Below are 17468 nucleotides of genomic sequence, written 5' to 3'. Positions count from 1 at the left end.
CCTCCTGGACTCCTAGCCCCACCTATCTAGATTCCTATTGGCCAGACAGTGCTTTATTGACATATACACAGGACTTCCCCAACACCATTCCTTGCTATGGGTAGACGCTAAGGGAATATAAATGATGGGTTCTAATAGTTAAAAAGCACTCTGGAAACCCAGCAGCCTCCTTGTCAGTCATGGTGTCTGCTGAGCTGACTCTTATGGAGGATCTATGAACAGGATACATTTCCTTTTAATTGCCTTTTAATCCTCTCTAGGAAGCTTCTGAAAGTAAGGATTTAACAGAATCTGAGCTTTACAAACCTTTCCAAGACAAGAGAATTTACAGGCAGACAGGTGAGTGATGGGAGATATCCTTCAGTATATATTTTTCTTATTGGTTGATGAATAAAACAGTTTGGCCAATAGAGGCAGGAAGATAGGCAGGGCTAGGAGACAAGGAGAATTCTGGGAAAGGTAGGCAGAGAGGGACTTCGAGGGACACCATGTAGAGACCAAGAAGACAGGATGCGCCAGGTGTTCTCCAGTAAGATAAGGCCATGTAGAAATACACAGATTAGTAGTTATGGGCTAATAATTAAAACAGAGCCAGCCAATAAGAAGCCCTAGCCATCTGCCAACAGTTTAATAATTAATATAAGTCATTGTGTGTTTATTTGGGGCTAAAGCGTGGGACCTGGAGGGACAAGAAACCAACAGTAACAGGTGAGTTCTTGGATGGCTGCATATAGGGACAGTGGTTAACCATCATATGGATGTTGAGAATTGAACTCAGATCCTCTGAAAAAGCTACTGAGCCACCTCTCCAGTCCTGATTCCACATTCTAATGTACCAAAATTCAACCTTCTCTTCTGCTTCCCCAGAAGATGTCCTTCTTAATAGCTGTAGTTACTCTGCCGCTATTTCCATAGTGTCTTGTTAAGCATTACTGCTTTTATCAAAGAAGACTAATAAGCTCTGAGAAGCAGACTTGCCCAGTGTCTTGCAGCTATAAAGTATCAAAGCCAGTCTGTTATGTGACACTAGTCCTTGGGAAACACAGTGAAGTTCCAATCTAGCCTGGGCTCTATGAGCTCTTCTCTCAAAAACAACAAAACAAAACCAAACACAAAATGAAAAACAAACAAACCAAAAACAACACACAAAAGGGAAAAAACAAATAAGAGAAGCCAGATGGAGTGGTATTAATTAAGTCGATCATTAGACTCAACATAGGGCCAAAAAAACTGCATATTCTTCTCTAACTAGCAAATCTATTGTAGAATTCACGTTTTGAGAAGAAGAACCCCAAAATAACCGAAACATGACAAATGGAATTCAAGGAAGCAGACTAACCACTGGTGTGAGTTAAATACTAACTCCTTGGAAACAGCAGCTATCTCTTTAGTCAGAAATGGGAAAGTGCTATTAGTTAGCAGAACCTGTCCTCCTGGGAGCCTCTGATTGTGTCTGGTCCCAGATAGAGGATAAGGCACTCCTCACGCCCAGAGGCCATCCTCCTAAGTACCCACTTGGCAGGCATCCTGGAAAATGGCGATGCTGTACAGGCTAAGTTACTCTTCTTAGAGATTTCTATTGGACTTGATAATAGGGGAAGAAAAAAAAACCACTCAAAGAGCAAGCTGTATACAGTTCAATGTACATTTTAAAAGATGTACTCGTGAGTATTTACACAGTGGGTCAGATTTTTGTTCTGAGAGGCTCAAGAGAATAAAAGGCCCCTTTGAGTGGAGAATCTGTCTTTTTGTTTTCAGTGATGGCACATAGAGACAGGTGATCCAGAAGGCATCACTTTTGAAGATGATCATTTTATAAGCAATGGAAGTTTCAAGTGTTACACCACAGGTACCATGTTACACTGGCTCACAGCAATTGTTAACAATTATTTCGGAGCCCTTTACCTGTTGTTGGTAGAAAGTAAATCTGAAGCAAGCTGTTGTTTCAAACAAGCCCTTACTGAAGAACAAAGAGTGAATGTCTATTTTCAAAGAACTGACAACAAAAGAAAGCCAAAAAGAATCCAGCCTTTCTCTCACGCTAGCTTGCTAGTTAATATCCTCAGACTGACACTGGGCAAGTGGATCTGAGTAGTGTAAAAGGTTGAGCTTCCTGACAAGGCCCTCTGAATCAAATGAGAAAACCTCCTATGAACTCATGGAGATAGAAACTGATGCATAAAAAATGAACAGGTTTTCATCTAGTCCTCTGAGTTTATATTATAGCTGTCTCTTTAGTATTTGTATGAATCTACTGAGTGGGTCTCTGATTCTAGTTATCCCCTGGGACCTTTATTTTGTTGGTTTGACTTGTGCAGTCTCAGTGAAATACTTTAATAAAATGATATCTTATCTTGCAAAAAAAAAAAAAAGGTTGAGCTTCCTGAATGAGCAACTACAAACTGTTTCAACAGTAAGAACTGTGCTGGGTCATACATCTCATCAATTTGCTTTGAACCTTTTCATGCTAAACAAAGCAAAACAAAACACTATTGTGATCAATGCTAGAATAAAAAAAGCATATGTCAAAAAAAGCATATGTCTTTGCAGGCTTATTATTTTTCATAGTGATATGGTCATGGGAGGTTCAACACCTTTCAGATGGCATAGAATGTAATTTAGATGCTTTCAGGCCTGGTTATTCCGTTAAACATGCTCATGTGTTTTTGTTTTAGAAAGATACCGACTTTCACACTTTTTCATCACAGAGATGTAAACTTGGAAACTTCTCCCATGAGAGCTGGATAGTTCAGTGGGTAAAGGCACCTGCTGTCACTCCTGTAACCCACATGGTGGAAGGACAGAAGAGACTCATGGAAGCTGCCCCTGACCACTCCCTATGCCACTCCCTCATTGTCATAATTACATATAATAGATCATTTTTTTAATTAAAAGAATCATGGGGACATTTTTGTGTGCTTACAAGTATGGATAGCGTTTACTAATACCTGTTTAAATTCTGCTCTGTGTGTGCCTAGAATTGTTAGTCTCATGTTATTGTTATAAAAAAGGGCCTTACTACCAATTTCCCGGAAGTATTTGTCTCCTGGGCCATTGGGGCTATGATTTAGAGCAAGAGGCCATCTGATGAGGATGGCTGTCATTCCTGGCTGGAGAGAGAGAGACATTTGCTCTAGAAAGCAGGTTTCCTGCCTTCCTGTTATGTCATGACTAAGAAATAATGCTTTCATAACGAAGGTCTAACTCAGAGGCAGGGAACTGAACTTCACATGCAGTTGGTGCTAGACAAGTTTCCATGCCCCAGCCCTGAGTTTTAGTTTGGGTAGACACTGTAATACAGATATGACATCCAGAAAATTTAGGCTCCTTTAAAGGAAAATGTCTCTCTAGGTGTGGTGACTTACATCTGTGACGCCAGTGCCAAAGGGGCCAAGGCAAAATGATTGCTGTGAAATCGAGGCCACCTTTGATAACATAGTGAATGCCAGGACAGTCAGAACTACATAGCAGGATCCTGTCTCACTGGACCTGTCACCTGCCAGTCACAGATTGGAGAAGGGCTCATATGGCCCAAGCACTCCTTTCTGAACTATGGACTTATCAGTGGACTCTGGGGTAAGAGAAGTCAGTGTCTTCAAGTGTGTACCCACTGATGATGCCACCAGATTCCATCAACACACAGAGGACCCAGGTTATACTAAGTGGGTCATAAGACAAACAAAAGACATGAACAAACACTAAAAGGGAGATGTAGTGAGGGGTGCTGACAGGGATGGAAGGAAGGTAAAAGAGGGTGAGAAGCAAGATTAATCAAAAAGGCATTATAGACATGCTGGAAATTGTCAAAGAAAAAGATCAACTACTAAAAAAGCCTTGGTGGCACATGCCTTTAATCCCAGTACTCGGGAGGCAGAGGCAGGCGGATCTCTGTGAGTTCAAGGCCAGCCTAGTCTACAGAGCGAGTTCCAGGACAGCCTCCAAAACAATACAGAGAAACCCTGTCTCGAAAAACCAACAAAACAAAACAAAACAAAACAAAAAGATAACGAATGACTGATGGCAGACAGCAGACATGAGTTATGAAACAGGACATAGGCTAATGGTTTCTCTATTTCTAACTCTGGTAGAGTGTTTTATGCTCTTCTACAGTTCATAACTATGTTATATTATTCTATTGTTCATAATTTATTATTTTTCCTTTTAAGAGGTGATTATTTGAAAACTCAGTTTAATTAGTTGATTCAGGCAATATTTTGTTTCAGAAAATTCTATTTAGCAGGGAAACAGATAAAAGAAAAACACAGTAGTCAATAAAAAGAGGAAAGGACAATGAGATATACATAGGGTGGGAATCTTGTGTTGATTTGGGACCTGTTAAGAGAAGCTTTTTCTTTGCTAGCCACTTTGGTTTATCCCCTGCCAGCCACCCGGGCTCTGCCGCATTGTAGTCCCCAAATAAACACACAAGACGCTGTATTAATTATGAAGCTGTTGGCCTTGCTTGTCTCTTACTGGCTAGCTCTGCTTTAGTAATTACCCCATAATTGTTAATCTAAGTATGTCTCTTACCGGAGAATAGTTCCGGGCTCCTACCCCATGGCGTTACATGTCGACTCTCTGTGTTTCTCCTTCTCAGAATCCTCCTGGACTCCTAGTCCCACCTATCTAGATTCCTATTGGCCAGCAGTGCTTTATTAACAAATGTACAGGACTTCCCCAACAGGGACCCTGCTCTATCCAAATATAAATGCACTTAGAAAATGTGGTACATTTTTCTTATGAAACAAAAATGATTGAGAACTATTTTATTACATCTCAAATTAAAACATATATCATTGCTATACACTTAATAATAGCACAGAAAATCAGAAGGCTCTTTGATTTGTTCTCCTTCTCCTGAGATGCTGAAGAAACCCTAAAGTCGTCAGAGTATTATGTGGGGTCGAGTTACCAGAATTTTCTTTTCTTTTTTATTTAAATTAGAAACAAGCTTGTCATATCATCCCAGGCAGGTCCTAGGTCCTCTATCATGTGTCCAGGCTGAGAGAGCATTCCTCTATGTGGAATGGGCTCCCTCCCAAAGTCCCTTTGTATGTCAGGGATAAATACTGAACAATTACCTGAGGCCCCATAGATTGCCGAGGCCTCCTCACTGACACCCAAATTCAGGGGGTCTGGATAAGTCCCATGCTGGCCTCTCAGCCATCAGTCTGGGGCCCATGCAGAATTTTGTTTCCTTTTTTTTGAGACAGCATCTCCATATACAGCCTTGACTGGTCTACTACTCAATGTTTAATTCATGCTGGCTTCAAGCTTGAAGTTTTCCTCTTGCTTCTGTCTCTCTAGTGCTGGGACCACAGATATTTGCCACTACACCAAGCTTTACTTCTCTCAGTTTTTAAAATTTCCATTTGTTTACTTGTATGTGTGTGTGTGTGTGCATGTATATGCATGTGTGTGTATGTACTTGTGTGTGCATGCATGTGTGTGTGCATATGTATATTTATGTATGTGTGTTTGCATGTGTGTGCACGCGCACATGTGCACACGTGCTTACAGGTAATTATGAGCACGTGAAGGTCTGAGGTACCTGCTCTCTCCTTTCACCTTGTAAGGCCCTGAGACTGAGTTGTCTCACCAACCTTTCTTTCAGTTTTCCTCTATATCAGTGGGGTACAAACAGGAGAGCAGAAAGCATTAGCTGCCACAGGGACCTCGAGGAGAGGCACCTGGGTGCCTGCAGGTCCTGTGGGACGGAAGAGTTTGTCTTTGATGAAAACTTTGCTTTCACCTTCACTTATCCCAATAGTTTATGCATACAAAATCAGTTCTGTTCTCTTTCTTATTGATTGAGGTGAACCAAGACTTTGTTCTTGGTTTTTGATTTTGTGTGCTCTTTTCAGTATACTTCAGGATTGATAATGAGAAAGGGAAGATGGGCTGTCTTTCGTGCCCATCTGTTTTTTTTTTTTTTAATGAACCTGACCCACAGAAGTGCAGTCTTTATCCCTTATCATGGAAACATCTCTTTGCAACAGTTGGAGACCACTACAGAAAACTACAACTAGTCAAAATGCCAAGTTGTAGAGCCCAATCCCAGTGGACACACCTACTAAATACTTCTGCACCTAAGGTTCAGGGAACTTTGGAAAGGTGGGAAGAATGTAAGGCCAGAGGAGCAAGGAGTTTGCTAGAGACTGTGTCTCCAAGTAACATCTGAAGTGACACTCATAAAGTCTCACCAACATGACCACCTAAATGTGAGCTGACCAAGGATGACACCAGTAAACATGCCAAACTGGACAGAGAAAAGTCCACGAGACCTCAACGCTACACAAAGAACTCCAGGTAACTGAGGAGAGCTGGGAGTGGGAGAGGGGGTCTTCCATAGGGAAGATCACGTCATTTGGCTGTTCAGTGTCTAAAGGTCAGTCCTGAAAACACACATACAGTAACATTATACATATTAAATAGGTTATACTTAGGAATATGTATGCATATATGTATTCTTATAAGTATGCAATAACAAGTAGGGTGTAGAACAAGGAAAGAGAAGGGAGAAATGTTGCTATTACATTATAATTTCAAAAATTAAAAAATTTTGCCTTAAAAATGTAAATAAAGAAATAGTTCAGTTTCTTTTCACCATCTTGGCACTGTTGAGGCCTGATGGGAATAAGACCTCTGAAAGGCAAATATGTCTAGAAGGCAGCGCTGCAAGGCCATTTCTGATGGCTACAAGTGAGGTGTTCAGAATCAAAGAGAACATACACAGGGATCTTCTCAAAATTGAAGGTGGTTATGCTGGAGATGAAACTGAATTCTATTTAGGCAAGAGAGGAAATTATGTATATGAAGCAAAAACAAAACAAAAAACAAACAAAAAACAACAACATGGTGACTCCTGGAGGTAAACCAAACAAAACCAGAGTATTTTGGGAAGATGTAGATCAGGCCCATGGAAAGAGTGGCACAGTTTATAACAAATTACAAAGCAACTTCCTGCAAAGGCCGCTGGATACAGAACTGGTATGCTGATGTACCTCTCATGGATTTAAATGAATAAGAATAGTAAATGAAAGCTGAAGCGTGATCCTAATGAGTCTTAATAATAAACACCAGGAGTCCAATAGTGGGATACAGGCTGAAAGATCAGTCACGGTCACCTCTTACCACTCGACTTCTCTGGCAAAAAGGGCTGAGATCCTGTCTACGCCTGGCCTTGTCACTTCCTCTCTCCACCATGCCATATCACTTCCTGTCTGTACAGACCTCCAGACCTCTATGTTAACTAGTGGCTAGCTCCACACTTGGATCTTCAGGCAAGCTTTATTTGTCAGAACACAAACAGAATATCCTAACAGGAAGCTGTTTAAGCTAATGAAAAGTAAATAAAATAAGTGCTCTCATTAAAAAACAATTATCAGAGGGCCGGAGAGATTGCTCAGTGGATAGAGCAGAGGACTCAGGTTCAGTTCCCAACATCCACATGGCAGCTCACCACTGTCTGTAATTCCAGTTCCAGAGGATTTGACACCCTCACAAAGACATGCATGCAGGCAAAAACATCAATGCACATAAAAATAAATTTAAATAGTATAAGTTCTATGTTGGCAAAGAGAATCAGCACGAATTCCCCTAGAGTCAGTCAGCCACCCAGTAAGTTGGAATTCTACTCACAGAAGGCCCTGACCAGAAGTTGAGTGCTTTTCTTTCTTTTTTAAACTAGTTATCACCAGGCAGGGACCTTATCAAAGCCCAGTTTCTCTGAAATGATGAGTAAAGGAGAAGTTGGAGTAAGTTTAAACAAAACAAAAAACAAAAAAAAGAAGAAGAAAGAAAAGCAAGATTCCTTGGAAGATCTAGCTCATGATTGAGAGAAAAGTGAATTCACCCCTATTCTGTAAGCAACTATCTTTCAAAAGTCCAGTCAGTGTTGTATTCGGGAGGTAGATGAGAAACTTACATTTGATTTCACTAGCATGAAAAGAAGGATGACATCACTAACTGCTCACTGCATGAAGACCAAATCTAGAGTGCTTTTGCAGTTAGAACCCTGAGTACTTCACAGCCCCACAAACAGAGTGTTGTTTCAGAAGACCACCGACTCCTTAACTGGGTTTTGATCAGAGAGGAAAACACTCAGAATCTTGGTAAACCAGAGGCATGTCTCCAATGCTCCTCTTTGTCCCCAACCCGGCCTTGACAGTCAAAATGCTGGAACAAATGAAAAGTCCTTGTGGTAGACTATTTCATTGTTCTACCTGTTAAACAAAAACAAGAAAGAGATGCTGTAAATAAAGAAAAGAAGGGAAAACTGCCAATACGTTAGCAAATGTTCTCACTGCAAAGTTCCCTGGAGAGTCATGTTTTTCAAGGCAACTAGGTAAGCAGAAATATTCTCTTCAACAGTAAATAAAGAGAGCAGTGAAGTCGGGGAGAGAAGGACCTAGAAGAATAACCATTAAAAGTCATCTTCACTGCTTTGCTGTCTTGTCCCCTTCATCAGTACATTCACCCCATGGGATATAAAACTAATTGAAGAGCCCGAGGGAAATGGCTTCACTAGTTAGCACCAAGGAGCAACTGTTAGCCTATGTTGCTCTATGTAGTCTTTCCTCATTAGTTTAAACTTAGTTCCCTTAAAATAGCTCTGACAGCAAAGCATGTTCTGAAGATCTGAGACCCTGAAAGAAAAAAAATGTCAATGAACCATGTGTGAGCACTGTTATTTAAGTTACAGTGACCCATGCTTTTTAGTGTTTAGTAGGGAGAGCAGGAGGATATCCACAAGTTAGAGGTCAGTTATGTTACAGTGAGTTCCAGGCCACCCAAGACTGCAGAATAAGAACCAACCTGTGTCAACACACACACACACACACACACACACACACACACACACACACACACACACACGAGAGAGAGAGAGAGAGAGAGAGAGAGAGAGAGAGAGAGAGAGAGAGAGAGAGAGAGAGAGAGAACTGGAGCTGATGCACACAGGCATTGGAGGCTGAGCTGAGGCAGGAGGATTGTGAGACTGAGGCCAGTTTGTGCTATGTAAGGACACCCTGTCCCTACCAATACAAAACAAAAGAACAAACGAAATACAAACAAACCCGACAAAAAGTTCCTGGTTGTAATGAGCCTCAAGAGGTCTCCATCCTTTTGACTGTCGTCCACTGGGGTGGTGGGCCTGCTAGTCCTAGTCACAGCTCTCCAGGAAAAGAGGTACCCAGGAAAGGAGCATGGGAGTGGTTCTGTTTGTCCTTCAGCCAGTGTATTGGTCCACGGGGGAATGTGATGGCTTGAATGGCGGAGCCAGTGTGTATGGTAGGTAGGGATGCTGGGGCAGCCTTGATAATTCTTTAGCAGTCTTGGTGTGAACATAAATAAAATGTGGGATTCAGTATGAGATTGTTGGGATGTGAGGGATACAAAGGGGGCCAAGGCTAAAGAGAAGACATCTGGTAAGGCACAAAGGGAAACGAGCCCCTCAGTTCTAACACATTTCATTGTTTTTCAAGTACTCCACAGATACGTTCATGCCAGACAGCAGAACACTCTGCTGAGACCCCCACCCACTAGGGATAATGAGAATCCACCCGAACCATAATTTCCTATGAAAAAGAAACCCTAGCAGGCCCACGTCTGGGTCTGTGCAGCCGATGAATTGCTTCTGTTTTTATAGAGCCAAACCATCTTCCTAGGCATCAGCTTTCAAGTATATAAATTTCAGCTTGGAAATGATTTCTCTTGATACTGCTTTCAGCCATTCTTTTTAAAAAAGGCATTAATTAGCTGAATAAATCCACCAAGGAACACAAAGTGATTCTGCAAAATAATAGGATAATTTGTATTGAAAATGTGATTGGAGACTGGAAGAAACAAAAGAAGCACAAAGATGGCAAAGTTATAGTTATTGGGAGTCTGGGTAAATCACCTTTCCTCTGTTTGATCTAATGTATCTGATTTTCATCTCCTTTTCCTGCCCCCATTCTTTCCACAATTTAGACAGTGTCTCCTCTGTTAATTTGTCACAAAATTGTAACTCACAGTTTAAAATAAACACTGACAGCATACAGAAAAAAAAACCCTCAATTGAGAGATAAATTTCAACATTTATAGAAAGTAGGGTCTTTTCCTACTATTATGTTTTGGCTCAACATTAAAGGTACAGAGGAGACTTTCCTTTATAGGCCAAGCAATTTTTATGTCAGATGTACTTTTTTTTTCTCAAGACAATGATTTTTATTCCTTTTGCTTATCATATTTGACAATATAAATATAGTCATAAAAATCCCACAATATTTAAATAAGAACTAAGTTCATGAATGTTTACAAAACACAGCCTAAGTACTTTTACTTGTAATCTTTAAATATCTCAATATTTATAACATGGTCAGACTTTTAAAAATGTTCCTGAACTATTTTAATTTTAGACTATAGAACAGTACCAATTTACTAAGTTCTTTGTTATGGAAATTAATATAGCAATTCCCAAAATACTGGGAAAAAATAACTTTGTGAAAGCCATACCACAGCAAAGCGAGCTATGCCCTCCAGAAGTACTTTTTAATCATGCATTTGTAACTTAAGGAACATGCCAAGATAAATGTAAATCTATTCCACTAGGATATGAAGAATGCATTTGCTTCACATGGCTGTTGTTGTTTTGAGAAAGAGTCTCACTATGTGGCCTGGCTGCCCTGGATTTCTATGTAGGCCATGCTGGAAGCCTGGAATAACAGAGAACTGTCAGTTGCCGTGTGGGTATTGAGAATTGAACATGGATCAGTCAATGCTCTTAGCCACTGAGTCAATTAGCAGTCAGATGTTTCCTCAAGTTGTTTTGTTTGTTATGCTAACAGATTTTCATAGATACAGATTTATTAGTGAATTCATCCAATAATGTGGCAGGGGAGCTACAAGTGGACAGGACAGCAGAGCAGGGATGTCACAGTTTAGATTTATATCTGCGAACTTGCCTATTGCTAACAAAGCCTTGTAGGAGTAGCTGCCTCTGCTCTTTTTCTCTCCTCTTCAGCGACCAAATGGATCCTCACGGGGCTCACACGTGTGTATTAAATGCCACAATGTATAAACTAATGTATTACTATGAGATTTAAAGATGTGATCGTTGAATCAGTGTACATGTACCTCTGGAATATTTTCTGAGTCAGATAAGAAAAAGAAACTGGAATGGTTTATCAGGATGGAAACGAAATTCTTTTGATTCTTGGTGGATTTCACATCATGCATTCCAATCCCACTTATCTCCCTGTCCCCTCATCCCCTCTGCCCCCAAACAAAGCCAAATTTAAAAGAAAAACCACAAATCAAAGGAAACAGAAACAAAAACAAAACAAACAAACAAAATGTGAAAAAGAAAGAAAAAAGACAGGAAGAATCTGTGGAAGCTGCAGTGTGGCCCATTGAGTCACATAGTTAACTCGTTAGACCATCTTTACTTGCAAGTGTTCATTGCCATGAGTCATTGGCCTGGCTGGAAGCCTCTGGCTTCTGCTGTGCCACTCACTGATAATATGCTCCCACTGGGGCCCCTCTTGGATATCCTGTTGTTGTCCTGTACCATGGGGATCCTGCTGTTTTGGGTCTCTGAGTCCATCCCATGCTCCAACAGTTCCTAGACGGGGAGGATGTTGGGGAGGCCAATTCATAGCCCTGGTTGTTGGCCTGGGTGATAGCTGGGTTGGTCACCCTGCCAGCTTTCCCTCATTGTTACTACCTGGGCAAGCTCTCCAGCACTGCCTTGTCTAGCTCCCTCAAAGCAGACTGCAGCAAGGAGCAGGGCAAGTTCTGCTCTCAAGTCCTCAGATCGGAATCACCCACAGGGCACCACCAGGGCCAGCTCTACTATTTTTGCCCAGGCAAGGTCTACAAGCGGCATATAGAAGGCATGTGGGTCAACTCTCCTGCTGTCATACCCTCAGGGCTAGCTCAACTGTGCCCCCCCGTCCCTTGACAACAGAGTTAGCTCTCATGTGCTGCCCAGACAGGGTGCAGGGCCTGCTCTTCTGTGTACTGCAGTTGGCAAGGGGCGGGGCAGGTTCTCTCTCTCTTGTGACCCCAGGACCAGTTCTTTTAGCTGCTGCAGGTGGTAATGGGTGAGGGGGGACGGTGTCTTTCTCTAACCCATGCTACCACATGGCAGATGGGAGGGGGCGGGTCAGTTCTCCTGCTCTCACACCTGCGTTGGGTCACCTGTGTCCCCAACCATAGGGTCAGGGGTAGTGTGCTGTCCAGGTGAGGTGCGTGACTATAGTGAGGTATAGGGCCATCTTTCTTGAATGGGGGGGCGGGGTGGCTTTCTTGCTGCAGTATCCATAGAAGATCAAGACCAGCTATCCCAGGGCTAGCCAAGGGTGGGAATGGCTCTGTACAGCATGGTTCCAATGACTCCCTGTGCTAAAATGGTTCATGGACATCATCACAGACACCAGCTGCAGCAGGACCGTAGACCCAGATATGGCCCTCAGCAGCAGCCCTGGTCTGGATAGTACCATGACCCCAGGTGACAGCACTGGCCGCTCAAATCATTCAGCAACACAGACCCCAGACACCAATATGATCACAGGCTGCAGCCTTGACCCTGGGCATCCCTACGACCTTTGGCGGTAGTGTGGACCACGGACACCAACATAGACCTTCACTATGGTAGGACCACAGACCCACACGCGGTCCTCAGCAGCAGTCTAGGCCAGGATGTCACCTTGACCCTAGGTGGCAGTGCAAGCCACTTTAGATTGTCATGACCCCTTTAGCAGCATGACCCTCAGATACCAATATGGCTCCAAGTATCGGCCAAGACTACCAGCCTCTGCACAGCATCAGTGGTGATAGGAGCCACAGGCATCAACACAGGCCCCCTCAGCTGTTTTGGGGCCTCGGACCAAGACCTGACCCTTGGTAATAGCCCAGACCGGGACATCACCCTGGATTCCAAGGGCCTCACCTCATAAACCCATGAACTCTTTTGCGTCTTTCTTATATTTCCACACTCTGTATTCTCTTACCATAATGGTGCCTGGCTGCCCAGAACCAGGCAGGGGTCTTGGTTGCATCCCAGGTAGTGCTTGCTTGAGACCTGCTTGTCCCAGCCGCAAGGCATAGCGCAGAGCTGTTGCTTTTCTCCCACATGTCCTGGACTAGCAACCTTGGGCTGAGCTTGTTAGGATGGTGCCTGACCGGTCTGCTCCATGTTGATTGTGCACCCCCCAAAGAAGCAGGGAGCCATCTCAGTCCACCTCTGGCTCAGACCTGGAAAGGGTTGAGCTGGAAATGGAAATGTTTACAATGTGGCTCTTAGAGAGTTTACAAGCTTAGAGGAAAGGACACCTGTACTAGTGATGCAGGAATCCTAAAACGTTTTATGAATTGTTATTATACGCACTGAAACCACTTCCTCGGTTTACGAGGAAGAAGAGGGATTTTTGCTTAATCAGCAATGTACTAGTTCAGCAATCAGGGGAACAAAAACCAAATACGAAGTGTCTAAAGGAAATGGGAGATAAATTGAGATATGGGTCACCCAAAAAATGGAAAGTGGATGTATGAACTGAGAGTTCTAGGGACGCAAAGACAGGTGCACAACGAGGAAGGTGCCTTGATAAAGAGTTCCCATGGGTTCCTGGTAGCACTGGTGGGCATGTTTCGGTGTGGGCATGCTCTTAATAGTCAGGGATAAATTCCCAGAAGCGCAAGGACTGGATCATCGGTAAGAGCAGTTGCGGTTTATATTGACACTGACAAACTTTTTCAGAACTGTTCACAGCAATACTTTGCTGCCAGCAACAGGGAGACTTCTGGGAATTTGTTCTAGTTTTCTTCAGATTTTTTATTATACTTTTTCCATTTAGATTTATGACTCATTTCCAGTTAAGTTTTATATAACCTATGTGTTAAGATTATTTTTCTGCATGTTGGCTGTTGAATAGTTCAAGAAAAACACTGTGATACTGTTGTTACCTGGTGCATTTGTATTTTGGGATTGGAAGAAAAGGATTTATTTCATCTTACAACTCACAAGACACCATCCATTGCAGAGGGAAGTCAGGACAGGCACTCAAGGCAGGCATCTGGAGGCAGGAACTGAGGCACAAGCCATGGAGGAACATGGATTTCTGGCTTGCTCTTCATGACTTGTTCAGGCTGTTTTCTTTCTTTTGTTAATGTATTTTTAATTTTTGAGATAATAATGCAATTACATCAGTTCCTCCTTTCCTTTTCTACCTCCAAATCCTCCCATATAAAGCTCCTTGGTCTCTTTCAAGTTCACAGTCTTTTATCCAGTAATTGTTGTTAGGTAATGCACGTATTCCTAGATTTACAAATGCAAATGGTTAGAGTGTATAATATTACTTGGATGTATGTTTTCAGAGCTTACCACTGGATAACCACGTGGTGTGATTTTCCATGGTGAACACTGTTTCTCCCACTCCCAGTAATTCTTAGTTGCCTGTCCTGTTTTGTGCAGGGTTAAGGTCTGGTGAGTTATTACTCCCCTCTCCTCCAGCCCACCTTAGCATGTGTATTTGTGTCATCTTTATTCATGTTTAGGCAGCCATGCTGGTAAAACTTTAATGTGTAGCTTCTGACATTTTGTGGACACACAGTCTCACACAAACTCCCCCATCCTTTGCCTCTTATACTCTTTCCACCACCTCTTCCACAATGATCCTGAGCCTTATGTGTGGGAGTTATTCTATAGGTATATGCCCTGGGACTGGGCTCCACAACTCTGCATTTTGATTAGTGGATTTCTGTAGTAGTCTCCTTCTTCAACAAAGAGACCTTTTTTTTGATGAGGTATGAAGACTAAGTGATTCAGCTAGACCCTGGAGAAAGAGGTGCAGGATCTGTCTGGACAGAGAGGTTGGAAGTCATACTTATATCTTTGTGAAGGAGGAGGAGGAAGGAGGAGCAGGAGGAGGAGGAGCAGGAGGAGGAGGAGCAGGAGGAGGAGGAGGAACAGAAGCAAAAGAAAGCAGCTCTGTGTAAAGACACTTGCTGACAATTCTGATGACTCTGGGAGTCATATGGTGGAAGGAGAGAAATAAATCTTACAAGTTGTTCTTTGATTTCTACACCACACACACACACACACACACACACAGAGAGAGAGAGAGAGAGAGAGAGAGAGAGAGAGAGAGAGAGAGAGAGAGAGAATAAGCAAGAATATTTGTGAATATTTTATACAAACATCTTCCTGGGTTGAACTTTACTTCTGTGCTGATTTTTGGTGCCTATCCCTTCACTAATACTATTGTCTTGATACATGCAGCTTGACATTAAGTTTTAAAATAGGGTAATATGAGTCTTCCAACTATAGCATTCTGATAAAATGGTTTAAAGTGTCTCTTTATTTTTATTTTCCGATAAATTTTAGAGCTAAGTTTTCAAAATGTGTAACAATTCCTTTATGGGGTTGGGCATGCTGGCATGTTCCTGTCAGTCAACCAAGCACTTGGGAGGCTGAATCAGGAGGATGCTGTGTGTGAAATCAGCCTGGGCCATCCAGCAAGTACTAAGCCAGCTTGGACAGCAATATTTATTTATATTCTTTGGACATGAGGTGTCACTATGGTGCACAGTCTGCTATCAGTATCTCAGAGTTAAAGTGACTCTCAGGCCTCACACTTCATCCTCCTGAGACCTGGGATAAGAACCAAAAGGCACACATCACCATTCCTGGGCATTTTATTTTAATTATATTTATTTGGAGACTATATTTTGTAACCCAGGCTGGCCGTGAATTTACTCTGTAGGTGGGGTTGACCTTGACCTTGACCCTTTGTCTCCATCTCCAAATAGTAAGTAGCCTAATATGTTTTTGAGCTGTCAGTCCTCTGTCCACAGCTTCCAAGTGTTAGATAGGAATTTAAGGTCTGGCTTTTCTGGCATCTTTCACTCTCTTCCACTGAACTCCTTAGCATTTTGATAGGTAATGCATTGAATCTGTAAACCAATTGAAGGGACATGTCTTCTCAAACATCTTATTTTTGTTTCTACGGACATAGATGTCTCCTATATATACAGATCTTTAAATTTTCCTTCAGTGAGATTATGTAATTTTCAAAATATATAATTTATGCTTCTGTGATTAAATTTGTTCCCAAATATTACCCTATTTTAGTTGAGTAGATTTTTCTAATTCCATATAAAATTACAACTTATTTTTGAGCTTGGATATTGCAATTTAGTTTGTTAAACTTCTGACATGAAGTCAATAATTTTTAAAGGATATTTTATTTTTTCGTTGACAATTTCATACAAGAATAAAATGTATCTTGATCCTAATCACCTCAAACTTCTGTGGTATCCCTTAATTCATCCCCTTTCTCACTTCCATGTTTTTCTCTCTCTCTCTTTTTTTTTATAACCACTGAGTTCAGTTACTGCTGCCCGTATATATATGTGAGCATGGGGTCAAACTTTCTCAGAGCCACAGAAAAATGAGTCAAAAGTTATTTTTGAAGAATTAATTCAATGTTTTCTTTGAGGCAGAGTCTTGTGATTGCCAGACTGATTTCTAAATCCATATGTAGCTAGGGATTACTCTATATTTCTGATCCTCCTGACTCTAACTCTTGAAAGATTCATTAGTACTGGGCAAGTAGTCTTATCAATTAAGTTAGATCCAATCCCCCTACCTTTTGTTTTTAATTTTTGTCTCCCTTTTTCATATGTGTGTGTGTGGTGTGTGGTGTGTGTGTGTGTGTGTGTGTGTGGTGTGTGTGTGTGGTGTGTGTGTGTGGTGTGTGTGCGTGGTGTGTGTGAGTGGTATGTGTATGTGGTGTGTGCTCTAAGCTAGCTTGAACTCTTATGCAGCCAAGATAGTGCTTCAAACTCTTTTTGTTTGTTTGCTTGTTTATTTATTGTAGCCCTGGCTGCCCTGGAATTTGCTATGTAGACCAGACTGGCTTTGAACTCACAAAGATCTGCCTACTTCTGCCTCTTGAGTGTTGGGATTAAAGGAGTGGACCACCACTACCTACCTTACCTGGAACTCTTGAACATCCTATTTATATCTCTTAAAGGTTAGAATTTAGAATTGCAAGCATGTATCAGCATGTAGATCTCTTAGTACTATGTCTGCTATGCTTCTCAACATGATGATAATGAACTAAGCCTCTGAAACTACAAGACAGCTTCAATGAAATGTTTTCCTTTATAAGAGTTACAGTGATTATGTCTCTTCACAGCAATGGAAACCCTAACTAAGATACCTACTTGTAATAAGTAAAGAGAATCTGTAATTTGGAAACATATGACAAATCAAAGTCCACCAAATATTTAAAGAAGATTTAATATTAATTAACTCCAACCCTCTCAATTTTGATCAAAAAGTAGGAGGGTATGGAAGACTTTCTAACTTAGCCTGTGAGGCTAGTACTGCCTTCACACCAAAGCCAAATAAAGACACTATAAGGAAGGAAACATCCCTCAAAAGTGTGAATCAGAAGTCCTCACAAAATGCTGCAAACCTC

The 17468-nt window shown here is 41.8% G+C and overlaps 1 pseudogene; it reads left to right on the top strand.

The window, feature by feature from the left end:
• The first annotated feature begins 6658 nt into the window (after positions 1 to 6658).
• On the top strand, positions 6659 to 7019 carry LOC121136588 (annotated as a pseudogene).
• Positions 7020 to 17468: the final 10449 nt, after the last annotated feature.

Source organism: Mesocricetus auratus, unplaced genomic scaffold (assembly GCF_017639785.1).
Source record: "Mesocricetus auratus isolate SY011 unplaced genomic scaffold, BCM_Maur_2.0 Super-Scaffold_100676, whole genome shotgun sequence".
Lineage (NCBI taxonomy): Eukaryota > Metazoa > Chordata > Mammalia > Rodentia > Cricetidae > Mesocricetus > Mesocricetus auratus.
This window is presented reverse-complemented; position numbering and strand designations above follow the sequence as displayed.